At 42.3% G+C, this 15,000-nt stretch overlaps 1 protein-coding gene across 1 annotated transcript in view; it reads left to right on the forward strand.

Annotated features, from left to right (window-relative positions):
- Window positions 1–15,000, forward strand: part of pcdh9 (protocadherin 9) — a gene marked incomplete at both ends in the record, with an annotated part of 361,675 nt that overhangs the window by 123,934 nt on the left and 222,741 nt on the right. The gene's annotated exons all lie outside the window — the stretch shown is intronic.

The raw sequence follows: 15,000 nt of genomic DNA on the forward strand, positions 1-15,000 counted from the left end.
AACGCGTAGCAGCAATCAGTGATAGCACTACCCACAGCACCAGCACACACGCACACACACGCACACACACACACTCACACACACACAGAGTAATTTACTGATAGCACTCCCAACAGCAGCCAGCAGGTGACACACACACACACTCTCACACACTCACACACACACACACACAGTGATTGCATGCTCCAATGGGTATCAGAACTAGTTCTTGGAAATGTGTGATTATTTGACAGCGAGATAGAGGCACGGTTGGTAAAAAGATGTGTAATGAAGTGTCATGGCGGTTGGCACTTCATTACAGATCCTCCAGCTAATACCCCGTCCCTAGGAAGCTGCTGTCCATGTACTGCAGCGGGGATGGGTTCAAGTCTCGCACGAGATAGACATCTCCCTCTCTTCCCTGGCCTGCTTTAATGAGCAACAAGGATAAGGATATACCGCTGCAAGCCAAATGTATCTTCTAACAAGTACCCCTAATGTCTTCTTGTCTCCACATGATATACATTATGTGTCACATTTATGTTTCGACTAGAGGTCTACATACAGTACAGTTAGACATCGTTGTCTAATGCCGCATTTATGTGCTCATCGGATATCATATATCGTATATATATCGTATATCATATATCGTATCAGACAGACAGACAAACCCTAAAATGCCGTAAAAACGTATGATGCTTTCTCAATATTCCTTCCACAGATAGTCGTGGAAGGAGAGAGAATCTTCATTGAATTCATCAATTAAATCCATTACTATCCATAAACTATCAATGGCACCCATTTATTTGTCGGATAAAAGCAATGAATTAGGAAGGGCCTGTCGTGGTGGCTCCAGTCTCCATTTTCATGAATTCATGAATATTTCTTTAGTCGTTTATGTGATGTTGACTGAAGCGTTGGAAACATTTTTAGACAAATCATTTCAAGGCAACTTCACAACAACTTTTGGACTGGATAATTTCAGAAGTCCATTAAGCACAGTTGTACAATGATCAGTTTTAAACAAATATGTCGAATATGTCAATTAATTTCCTTAATTTCCCAGCTATGGGAGAAATCGGGAAACATTATTATTGTGGTTAACAGCTTGTAAAGATCTACAGTGATGACGGCTATTCAACAATCCACAGATACAGTCAATGTTGTGTCATAGACGCTGCTGGGGTAGCTGGCTGGGGGCGTGGTCAGGGTGGGGTTAAATCCTCCCATTCTCCCCATTCAGCATCGTTAGCATTTAGCCGCTAGCCCAGCCCAGGCAGACAGGAGCGGTGAAAAAAGATGTGGTTAAGATTAGGTTTAGGGTTTTCTTATCTAACGACGACCAGACCCAGACCCTAACCCTAACCACATTGTTGTACTTGCCTAAACCTAATGTCTAACCCGAATGTTTTATAAAAATACGTGTGGTTCGACCGGGAGTCGAACCCCAGTTCTCAGATTGGAAGGTGCGCACCTTATCCATTTAGCCATAGGACCGAGCTCGCCGACAGCTGCACTTTTTTCACACCATAACCCTAATCTTAACCACATTTTTTCCCTTGCCGCACGTTTTAAGGAAGAAGCAATTGCGGCGAACCAATCAAATGAGTTCGGGGGCGGGGATTCCCCAGCCCATACTAGGAAGAAAAGTTGGTCCAGGAACAACTGTTACTTGGTGAATGAAATCAGATCGTGCTGCTGACCTGAATAGCCTACATTTCCTCAATAAGATCTTGAAGCAGCCATTTAACCATCTCATCTCAGACATCCGTCTCAGACAAACGACACCATTGTGCGAAACTGTGAATGGCTGGATGGCTGCAATAACAATCTAACATTTGTCTAATATGGGAGAGTCACAGCTGTATTCCATGCATTCAGGCATATTTTTATTGGAGTCTGTGCAGTTAAGAAGTAACTTTGACTGCCTCTCACTTTCCACAGCACTGCAGGCATTCATAATTGTGGGCGTTTCAATTATTTCAGTAAAATAGGACACTAACTTTGATTGGATTGCCCAAGACTCACTAAGATTGAAATCAAAGCAACAGCCAATGGGAGATTATATAGCCCAAGTCGAAAGACAAAGATAATCATGGAGAAGAGAAATTAAATGCAACACTTAGGAGCGGGTCACCCTTTTTAGTGCCTGCTAAATTATTATTCTTAAAATAGCAATGAAATCATGCTTCAAGAGCGAGCAATGTACTTCCAGGATGTAGAGGGAGAGGATAATTCAAATGTCTAAACCAACGCGAGATCAGCTCGGCTAAGGAGGGAGAGAAGATAAAGGCAGTTTTATTTGATGGGTGGGGCGGGTGATGTTTACTTTGGAGGTTGGAATAACTATTTCTAACGTAATAAAAGACCAATAAACTAAAACTAAAAGTATACAATTATTTATTTACAAAAACAAAGTGTTACAGGACCCTGGGTTCAGCCACTCCTCCTCTCCTGTCTCTGGTGACTGCACTCATTCAGGCCCCTATATAACTCATTCAGGCCCCTATATAACTGGTAAACAGGACGTCCTAGGTAGAGAGCAGCTTACTGCAGATAGCGCCCTCTAGGCATAGGAGGATGTATTACAACTTCTAATTTCTCACTTTAGGGGGGGGGTGTCAGGGTGTTTTTGGCCTTGGGTATTTAAGGGGCGCCATGTAGGGAAAAACCCTGCACCTTACGTGATGAAGTCACCACTGAAGACTTTCTGTCCTCCAGTAACAGCAATGAGATTTTGACACATTTTGAATCGTAAATTGTCAAATACCCGTACACACTATTAAAGTTTGAGTGAGCTAGAAAGGTGGGGAAAGTCACCTTTTCATTTCAGTCTGACTCTGTTGCTCCCTAAAAGGTTAAGAAATAAGTTACTGCCTTGACTCGATGAGAACACTCTGGCCTTTGGGTGTAGGGCAGGGGTGTCAGACTCATATTAGGTAGAGGGCCGGATTTGTTCAACTGAGACCTCATGGGGGCCGGATTTTTTTTTTACTAAAATCATTTTGACTCATTTACCCATTTACTTCACAAAATAAATACTGCTCTTTCCATTTCTCTTGAAACTGCCTGCATTCCGTGTCAACCTTTCTCTTTTTCGACAGCATCTTGTTGATTCCTTTGTTTTTTGGTAGGTAGCCGAATGCGCGATTCAATTCCAGCGTGGCATCATGGCGGCTTTGTTTACACCTGATGACCTACTGACATACTTCCTTGTAGTGCAGGTTAATTAACTTATGAATGAACTCTTAGCTTGCTTATTAGCCACACGTAGTTCATGATAATGGGGTGCAAATTTAATAATAATAATTATTATTTATTTATTTATTTATTTTTTATTTTTTTAAATATTCCAAAACATCTCGCTGGCCGGATGAAACCGGCCGTATCTCTGACATCCCTGGTGTAGGGAGAGCCGCCCACCAGTAGAGGGCAAAGAGACAAGTCCACTCGACCTTATGAGAAAGTATCAGAAGCAGGTAAAAATGCTACAACACCTTTCTTTAGTGAGCTGCCATAAAGCCAAGGGTTCATTTCAATGTACTAGGCTGTCATCACCAGCCCCCGAAACGGCACTGAAGCTACCTCTGCCTGCTGCCTCTACGAGTGAAAAGTTTTTGAACACTTTGTACCCAAAAGGTTGACCACCTGACCGGGTTATATCAAGTAATGGGGAAATTTTAGGGTTTTCAATCCATTTCCTCCTCATCTCAGAAACTGTCCACCACTCACGCCCACGTTGTTCTTCGTACAAAACTCCTAAAAAGGTGCCTTTGATGCTGTTGGCCATGGTATCTGATCGATAATCAATAGCTCTCTGGCAACTGATACTTTGCCTTCGGTTTTTTAAACATGCAGGACAACCTCTCCTTAAAAATCAACAAACATCTCTTGATCCCCTTAATCCCAGCTACTACAGGCCTATCACGCTTGTGTTTTCATAAGGTTTTAGAGCAAAGTTGTTCCAAGACAAATAATGGCGTTACCGAGTCAAAACAGTGCAGAAAATTGCCCTCGTTAAAACTTCGATCTTAGTGCAAGCCTTTGATACTGTAAAAACCATGGGATTTTTAATTGACCACCTCAGAGTCTGGTTAGGCAGGAACGCTACAGCAATTAATTGGCTCAGATCATACATCTCGCATACAACTGTCTCCATCACTCCCATCCTGCTCCTTCAGTGACATGAGGTCACCTGCATGCAAGGTTTCTCAAGATTCAATTATAGACCCTGTCCTGTTTTCAATTGACATGCTCTCACTCGGCCGTATTGTTTCAACGGGCTTCTCTCCTGGCTATTCCTGTTCATCTATTTCAGCCTGTAGACTTAGACTGATGGTTTGCAGGTAGAGTCAATGCCTGCATGTATCCCAATAGAAAACATTGTAACAATAGTAATGGAAAAAGTACGATGACTTCAGTGTTGGGTCTAAATTAAAACAGAATATGGAAAAAGAGGTACTGTACACTGAGTTGACTGACTGTTATGTTTTAAGCAAGTGGACTGCAAACGTTGTTCTTGTGATTCATGTATTGGAAAAAAGAAACAAACAGCTGGAGTATTGCCCAAATACCAAGAGACATCCAATCCAAATATATTCCAGCAGTGTTGTCGTGAAAACTTTTCATTCATTGCATGATTTTAAAAACATTCGTGGAAAAAGCAGTGCTCTTGAAAGCAAACACAGTAGTAATCTATGAATAAATTCACGTTGCAATAAAGAGAAAAAGCAAGCAGGCACTAGCTGTCTTCCTAAGTGGCCGTGCTTAACAAAGCAGATCCAGCAAACCAAGACAAACAGCCACACCATGCTGATGCAGTGCATCCTCCTCGCTGCGGGTTCCAAGCACTTCACTTTTACAAACTTCTGCTGGGGACCTCGTAAGTGTTGTTGATGATTGTCACTGGCTTTACAATGGACTTTTCTGTAGATCTGACTCAAATGCCCAATTAGAAAGAATTAGTATTTAAGTCAGACGGATCCCAGAGAAAATGTGTGATCTTTCACGCGTCGGACATCTCACTACGCTGCTGCTATGAATGACACTATTTATAGCCAAGGTTTTGTGGGTTCCAGAGGAAGTGCTGCCGTGCTGTGCCAGCTTCAGTTGCTTTATTGGATTTGTTTTGAACGGATTCCACATGTTCTTTGACAGATAAAAAAAAAATATATATATATGTTATTCAATTGGCCTGCCCTTACCACATCTAACAAGCGTTTAGTGCAATTTGCCATCTCTCTAGCCAACTTCTCAAATCTTTAGGGGCCGAGGTTCCGGGTGTTTATTGCCTCAAGCAACCAATTTGTTTTACGGGGAAGGCGAGCATTACACTCACATATTACACACATTAGGTACGTAGTATATTACTGTACACAAGAGACAGCATGGAGACGTGTGATAGTATATGAATTAGGATTGACTGACAGGCCTCTAAAAGACTGATCGATTGATCGACCTTGATCGACCTTGATTGATGGATTGATCGACCTTTGTTTTGACTTTACTGCAGGCCAACTCATACACAGCCTGAATAAAAGGGGCCATTATAACATGCTTCAATAGCGTTTGGCGACGATTTTATGTATTCAAGGTTTTGTAAAGTATGTGAGGCCTCGGCTCTCATAAAAGAGTGTGAACGGAACATGAAAGAAAGCTGTAGCAAAGATCTTCTTTAAGATATTAAAGAATATATATATATTATATATTAAGATACTCTCCCTCCTGCTTTTTATTCCGGGGGGGTCATGGGTCGTTAAGAGTTCTGCCGATGAGGCCTTGATTTTTGTGTAACGCTGAAATCGAAACCGTCCAAACTCATATTGACTCGTTCATCTTTTGAACCTTGAGAAGAAAATGGATTCAGGTATGGGGGCAAAAAAATAAAATTAAAGAAGCTACCTCCTGTAACTTTTTTTAAGGCTTGAAAATGGCTTCTCTTTCATGCCTAGTAAGTCTCATTACTTACCACCCGGGGGGTGAGAAATCAATTTGTGAAGCTTAACACACAAATGCCAATTTTTATTTTCAGTCACTAGAAAAAAGAAAGATGAAAAAAGAAAGAAAGAAAATGAAATAAAAAAATAATATAAAGTTTATAAGAGTCATGTGGACAGTAAATCAATGTGTTATTCTCCAGTGTCATTACATTCTGTTCCTAGTACCTTTTAAACCCAAACTTTGTGAGTTTCTTCTTGTGCAATTTGGCCGTTGTAACTGTGCTGATTGTACTGGTCTTTGAGAACAGAAGCAGCTGTTGTAAATATCTCTCTGAGGTACAGCGTACCACTTGCCACATTTTCTATCAGATCAGACTTACAAAAGTGTAACTCAATTTGTAACTTGTGTTACTTGACAGAGTAACTGGTATAATATTACTGAAATCCTATTGGTAATAAGTTCTATTACAGAGTTACTGCTAAAAGTAATATATTACATGTAATATGTTACTTTTGTAATGCGTTACCCCCAACACTGCAGATCACTGACACAGAAACTCTCTTAGCTGCCATGTGGTGCATGTAATGCCCTGCCTGTGATACTAGCCATGGCAGGTCTCATTTTGGCTTAAACTATAGAAGGTACAATATTATAAAAAACAAAAACAAATAGAGTATATTAGCATTTTCATAAATTAGGTGCACTGTTGAACGTCTTGAAGGCCGTCATTATTTAAATTGCATAGTAGGCCCTTTCTGCTTCTTATACAGCTTGTGCTTTAGAGTTTTATCTCGCAGGGTTTAGCATTTATTTGTGGTTTAACGGTTAAAGAATAGCGCCATGCAGTGAGAGGTTTTTTATTTTGTTTGGGCTCTCTGCTGTGACAGTCCTGCATTTCTGATATGATATATTCCACTTTGAATAAATATGTTGCTCTGTCATTATTACTATTCCCATCTTTTCTATCTCATGGCCCTATCCTATATTTTTAAAGCATAACCATTTTAGACCTGCACCCTACACTTTTCACATTTCCCTTCATACCGATCGATTCTGACCGAAATCTCAACAGTTGCTTCACTGTTGTTGAGCTGCTTAGGTCTCGCTTGCCAGGGTGAGTGACTCTCCAATAGAGTACTCGAAATAGAAAAAGAAAACGACGACAAGAACAACAACAGCAACAGCAACTCCAAAAGGATCAAAAGCATGCCCTTTTCAGCATATTGGTGCTCACTCTGTGGTGCACACAGTACTTACTTTGCACTAGTGCATGTAGAGTCAACATTATGTGTCTGATACAGACACATATGTTGTAGACACATATCAGCAGCCGGCTGGCAAAGAGTAAACAAGGAAGTGCTAACAAGCGATACTCAACTTGCTTTGCCCAGGGACACTTTTGCAAAATGACAGGAGGCCAGGGGCCAGTTAATAAACAAACATCAATATTTTTTCTGTATTTGATTGTAGGTTTTTGGGGTGTCAGCCGGAGTTTAGTCTGACAATTTTGTGCACACAGGATAGTTAGTTAGGTTAAGTTAGTTAAGTACATATAAGTGCGTGGCCGGCGAGAAGGTGGCGATATTTGACAATTTAGCTGGAGCTCAGTCAAACTTTATCTAACATGAGATTTCATTGTGAATTAGAAAATGGTTGGGGGCACCACTCTGCACCCTATCGTTGGCCACATCTGGCCCCCCGGGCCACAAGTTGAGTATCGCTGTGCTAAAGCAATGGCCAATAGCATCAAAACTGTGCAATGAAGGCATGACTTTATTTCTCATCGACATACATGTATTTTTAGTAACACATCTCATGATAGAGCAAGCAAGCAATGTGTTGATTTTATTTTTTTATTTTTTTTGGTCCATTGGCCCTACACTATATGGCTGGTATTTTAGAGCACCCAGGCAAGCAAGACATGAGTAGCTCTATAGTGAAGCAATTGATGAGATTCTGGTCAGAATCGATCGGCATGATCAAAAAAAGATGGGAACTGGGGTCCAGGCTGAAAATGGCCTGAGTTCTGCTTTAAGCTGCTGCCTCTGCTCCCATGCCTCCCCACACAATCACACACTGCCTCATCACACTGGGTTCAAGTTGATTAAGCTTGACTCATACAGTATAACAACATATTACGTTAACTAGCCGAGTTAATTTGATTTACAAATCATCAAGTTATAGGTTGCGATAGCAGTTCCAGTGAGACAAAACCAATGAAGGAAGTTCGCTTGTACTGAGGCAACGTTTTAGACGCCGGTCTCTGCATAAAATGGCAAACTGTCATTGCATTCTGGCCTTTGATTCTGCGTTGATACACAGCGTTTGGGATAATGATTTGCATGCAGACTCAATTAGTATCAAGTCAGCCAGGATAAAACGGAAACTTCCTGTTAGAACCTTCACAATAATGGCAATTAAATAAAGTCACAGCTTTATTGATGCACGTTGTAACTTTTGTGTGTGTGTGTGTGATCGAAATACACGGAACACAGACACATTGGAAGAATATCTGCTGCCTTCGAAAAGTCAATTTTAACACATAGTGAGGTGACTGTTCTGTTTATGTACTGTAGAGCTTTTATTTTGAAGGTAAAAGTGCCTAGCTTCCGGTTTTCTGTCTATTTCTAGTGGGATTGATGTAGCTTCATAGGACCGAACTTTAAATTAATCATCCACATCATAGAGTGCTGAAGTCAGTTATACACTGAATAAAAAACCAGTAAAGCCATATCAAAAAGACCTGTTTTCGCAGCCCCTGGCAGAGGAAATCGATGTATCTGGCCGTAAGTTTGAGGGTCTTTAATGAATTAATATGCGAGATTATCGAACGATTATCGCCCATTATGTGTTTTAGCAACTCCTTATCAGACTCTGATGTATGTTGACTGCCAATGCGATTCACTTGAACCATAATAAGGCTATATTGATGGTCTAGTTGAATGCTCCTATACATGTATTGTCTTGCATTTTGACACTTTACACGGCGATGCTAAGGGGAGCGTTATCACAATAATGCCGTTGTCATGTAAATCCAAGCAAACGCAACTAAAGTTGTCCGTTTTCTGCCGGGAGCTGTGTGTAATCCACACACACACATAGAGATGGGGTCAGCTTGTCCAAATCCTGTCCAAATCCAACACTACACTTTCCAATTAAACAGAAATCCTTTGTGTTAAGGATGCATTAATATCCTGTAACAACATAGACTGATAGTAGTAGCCAGCCATAGGCAATCCCCTACAATATCTAATCTCCTGATCAGAATGATGTTGCTTTTGCCAAGATTTCACTTCTAGGAAATGTGGGTATTATTTTGACATTTTTGGAGCTATTTTCTTGGCAAATAAAAGCTGCACATTTGTCTCGTAAACAGAGTAGCTGAAAGGGTTTTGTGGGTGTTTGGCACAGTATCGCACAAAACGGGACTGTTGTGGGTTGTTGGTGTTGTGGTCGTGTCACTTTCTGTTGTCTGCTAGAGTTACCCAAGGATGCTTCTGCGGTGACTTTTCCCACTGCAGCCAAACCTCCTGCCACTACTTTGGCAGGTGAAGTTGGAACAAACGCCTCGGCCCAGAACTGCTACACAAACACAAACATCTTTTAGTCCACACTTCAGGGGTGAGAAATTAATATCACTTTACATCCACTCCTGAAACCTTCACTACCATCCATTTCCTATTCAGGCAGCTTCATTAACAAACATTCTCCAACTCTTAAAATCATAATCATGATGCAGGAAACATGAAACATGTGGGATAGTGCCCCTAAACCCCAATGAGTCCTCTTATCAGTTTTTAGCTCTTTCTGCAACTGCTGCACCTGTTGCTTAATGCACTTTTTATACTCTTTTTTTTTAAGTTTTGTTGTGATGCTTTTAAATGTCCATTTTATTCTCTTCTTTTCTTTTATCTTCCTGTCAACCATTTTATGTGAAGCACTTTGAATTGCCTCTGTGTATGAAATGTGCTATACAAATAAACTTGACTTGACTTGACTTAAACACTAAGTACTCCACAAACAGTATGTGGGGGTGACCATACAACATCAACTAAAATAATGGCAATGGAGTATCAACGTGGAGTCAGTACGAAGTGAACTGTAGTCAATTACTGCACCGCAACATGAATATGGGTTGATGCACACAGATGGATAAACATCAGAGAGCAGGAAATTAAAAGAAGAAAAATGTTTTTTTTTTAGCTTGTTTTGACTTTCCACTTTATGTGATATGGAATGTATTAGCATAGAGCAACAGCTAAAAGTTACCCAATATAAAAGGGTAAAAATAGTGGCAACCCATTTAATTATCCCTGAAATGATTATATTTTGCATATTCAGCAAGTGGCATGGCATGGCAACTACTTTGGCGTATGACTCCATTGTAAGATGACGCCCCCCTCGGGGTGAGAGGGGGGCATCCGATTAGCTAGGATAGAGAATCCGCCGCTCCATTGTAAGATGACACCGCTCTTGTGGTGAGAGGGGAGCATCTGATTAGCTACGGTAGAGAATCCCCCCACCCCCGTGGGGAATTCTTCAGGAGTCAAGACTCTTTGGTGGCGGACTGGGGAGGTGGGCGGGGCGAAATGACAGCTCAGTGTATGAATGGATGAATGAAAGAACGAATGAATGAATGATGAGCCAGAGAGGAAGGTGAGCTGAAACCCTCGCTATATATACTAGGATGAACTGGCGACAACTGACATCATAACTGACGTCATACTTGACTGATGTCACAGGCTGATCAGATATGAGGATGTGGAGGTTGGCTTGAAATTCGGTCAGTTTAGACTACACTTCAATCATGAGAGACCAGTTGGTACGATTTTTAACAAGCAGCTTTATTCAGCAAGTGGCATGACATGGCAACTACTTTGGCGTATGACTCCATTGTAAGATGACGCCCCTCTTGTGGTGAGAGGGCGGCATCTGATTAGCTAGGATAGAGAATCCCCGTGCACGCACACACACACACACACACACACACACACACACACACACACACGCACACACACACACACAAATATGGAGATCCAAGCTCCACCAGTCGCTCTCTCTCTCTCTATCCCATTCACATGTTCTCTCTCTCTCCCACCACCCTCGCTTTCCTCCTACCTTTTCCTCTTGTTCCTCTGCCTCCTTCTTCTCCTGCCTTGTGCTGTGTCTGATTACCTCCTCCACAGTGACGGCTGCATCTCTAATAACTATTGAAGGATGGGCCACTTTTTTCCTCCTTGACTGGTGTCTACCTCTGGGAGCTGCTTAGACCCGCCACATGAGAGATAAATACAGGATCAAATGCAATAAAGTATTCTCAGATTTTGTATTCCTCAACATTCTCAGTGGAGAGGAGCGCGCATCGCAGAGGAGACGGTGGCGGGGGAAAACGTCACTCACAATTGCCCTTGTGTTGCTTGAAGATGTCAGGAGACTTTATACGCTTTTCAAAGTTTACATTTCCATAGTTTGCCCTCAAACAGTCGCACGATAACTTACTTTTATGTGTCCAGACTTAAACACACAAAGAGGATGTATCAGCTTCCAGAGGCGTACATATGCAGTGTTATTGTTGTTTGAACACTGGCCAACTGAGAATAGACGTTCTCCCCTGCATGGTTTCATGTGATAGCTTTTACAATGGTGTGTGTAATCTTCTCTCATGTAAAGGCTCTCTGGAACAAAGTTTTTTGTTGTTGTTGTCATGGTGTCAACCAAGACAACGGCGCTCGAGGCTAGACAGGCCATACACCCGTTTGTTTGTTTTCACTTATAGACCAGCTACGACTTACAGAATGTGCTGATCTGTGTGGGTCAACGCCATCGGAACGGCCACGACACGAGTGGGAGAAACCCAACATCTGGCAGAGTGGGAGAAACCCAACATATGGCAAACACTAGGGCTGTGGCGATTCACTTATCTCCCGATTCGATACTATCACGATTCTTGGGTGCCGATTCGATTTATATTGCGATTCTTAAGTATTGCGATTCTACGATTATTGCGATTCGATATTACGATTTATTGCGATTTTTGTTTATTTTTTTCTTTTCTTTTCTTTTTTCAGTTTGTTTGCTTTTTTACACTAGATTAGAACATGGGAAAAGTTGAATCATACACTAGAGACTGTATATTATATATCATGAGTAGGGCTGGGCGATATAGTTAAAAACAGGGGCGGACTGGGATCATAATTCAGGCCGGGCATTAGATACCAAGCAGGCCAGGCCGATATGGGCCGACGTGCGTGAAATTTGGGCCGTTTGAAGCCCAATTTGGGCCGTTTGAAGCCAGATTTGGGCCGTTTGAAGTCCAATTTTACAATGAGATGCACCCACTTTAACCCTGAAGTGCAATTATTACTTCAGACTAACTAATAAAGTAATAAAACCACTAGTAAACCAGTAGGCGGCGCCTGGCCTGCTGTTCAGTGAGTGGCCTGACTGCAAGCACCCAATTTTTTTTTTTTTTTTTTGGCGATTATAGATTCTGGAATAAAAGATAGATTCAAAAAATCGTGACATTAAAAAGTCGCGATACTTAGGTGAATCGATTTTTTCCCCCACCCCTAGTGTCAACCAAGACAACGGCGCTCGAGGCTAGACAGGCCATACACCCGTTTGTTTGTTTTCACTTATAGACCAGCTACGACTTACAGAATGTGCTGATCTGTGTGGGTCAACGCCATCGGAACGGCCACGACACGAGTGGGAGAAACCCAACATATGGCAGAGTGGGAGAAACCCAACATATGGCAAATGCACAATTCCAGTAGGTTCATGAGCTTGGTGACTGTGTTGAAGTTCCATCAAGGGCATCACAGCCCTTTAAGTATAGGCTATGCAATACACCATATGTCTGCTTGCTACTGTTGAGATGAAAGTGTTTGAATGCGTTGCGGCCTAAACGGTTGTAGTCCACAGAAGCTATTACCATTACTATTTGAATCTGCCCCCCCCCCCCCCCCCCCCAAAAGATGCTTTCCAAAGAGCTTTCATATTGAGGGACATCTGCTTCAATATTGACCATAATGTCAGCGAAGGCAACATAATTGAGGAAAGCGTCGTTTTTGTCCACACAGACAATTTGAGCGGGTTGTGTTCGGGAGAAAACACATGCCCGGAGCATTGTGCTCGCGCATTAAGACATGATTGAGAGCCACACACTGGGAAAGCTGAATGTGGCTTCCATCAGGAGGGAGAGGGGCTTTTGAGTATTTGCCAGAGCTTTAGCTGTTAGCGCACACACAGCGCACACACAGCGCACACACAGGGCACACACAGGGCACACACAGGGCACACACAGGGTACACACAGGGCACACAAAGGGTACACACAGGGCACACACAGGGCACACACAGGTCACACACAGGGCACACACAGGGCACACACAGGGCACACACAGGACACACACAGGGCACACACAGGGCACACACAGGGCACACACAGGGCACACACAGGGTACACACAGGGCACACACACAGGGCACACACAGGGTACACACAGGGCACACACAGGGCACACACAGGGGTCACCCATCACCATTCAATAGGCGTCCGTCCGATAGCCCGTCCCCGTCCTGTACACTTCAGGCGGACTGCGACGTCCTCCTGTCCTCCTGTCCTCCCGTCTCCTTGACAAACCGTGGCACGGCTCCAAGGTTGCGTCGAAATCCTGTTGCCAGTTTTATTGACGAAGACGAAATACATATCGCAGCATCATAGTACGCCTCCTTTAGCTTTTTGAACACTACCTGTTCATTTGAGATCAGATTTGAACATTTGACTGATTTACATTTAAGGCTCTAAAGTGGAGGATATAAAAAAACCCAAAAGGTAATTGCATCTCAGCCACCTGCACTTCTACTCTTGGCTGTGTGTACAGTAGCACTCGCTTTGAAACCAATGCCAGCATCTCGTTGGCGTTTGATATATTATTGTTTACATTGATTCTTAAGTGCCTCGTAATGGTTTTGAAAAGTGCCACGTACGTCAGGTTTATCATTATTATCTTCAGTTTATGCTATTGGAATAAAATAGATTATTAAGCATTATCTGTATACGCGGACCTCATCCGTTTCCACAAGCTTAGTCAGAAGGGTTGCCTGCCAGTTCTTGTTGTATAATTCGTACATTTCTTATGAATAATGGAGGAGGCTTCGCCGAGCGTAGGTGCGTAGGTGCTCTCCTGAAGCCCAAGGTTCCCAATTAGAAGCGTTGATTGGTGCCAGACCACATGTATCTCCGGTGTATTTGTTGGTGCCAGAGCACATGTATCTCCACTGTATTTGTTGGCACGTTTGAGATACACACCTAAAGAATTAATGAAAGCAGAGAACAAAGCAGCACTGGCCACACATATTTCATGCCAGCATCGCCAATTTGCCGCTGTGCAGCACGAGCTTGTCATGTACAGTACAGGCCTGTGTGCTGCTGCTCCTCTAAATGTATTGATTGGGCAGCTGTATAAAGGAGCACTCCGCAGATTTTACAACCAGCTTTGTATCATTAGAACATCAGTAGTATATCAGAAAACTGTCAACGGTTTAGAAGTCGTTCGTTTAGGTTGACAGTTATTGAGCGTTGATTTGAGTACAAGTTGTGGACCAGTGATGTCATTTGTGCATGAATGACATCACTGCGCCACAACTTAACTCAAATCAACGCTCAATAACAATGACTTCAAAATGGTTGACAGTTTTACGATATACTACTGCTGTTCTAATGATACAAACCTGGTTGAAGACAGGGACGCACGCGGGAAGTGGGGGTGCATAGGGTGCTGCAGCACCCTCTGCTGTTTTGTATTGGAATTGCAATGTACATTTTTTTAATTTAAATGTGTTTTTATATGCTTTATACTGCGATATTTAGGCTTTAGTTGAAGACTATGAGCAAAGCAAAGAGGGTGGAAATGTTATTTTTGATGTTTGTTTTATAATAATAAGATAATAAAATATAAACTTATAAAGAAAAAACATCGCATGGATGCAACTGGGACGTATCCTCAGTGATGTACCCTGGGGTCATAGGATGTTTCGGGTCTCGCAACATCATACACCCTCGCCCAGGTGACCCAGCC

Source organism: Poromitra crassiceps, assembly GCF_964638095.1.
Source record: "Poromitra crassiceps genome assembly, chromosome: 28".
Classification (NCBI taxonomy): domain Eukaryota; kingdom Metazoa; phylum Chordata; class Actinopteri; order Beryciformes; family Melamphaidae; genus Poromitra; species Poromitra crassiceps.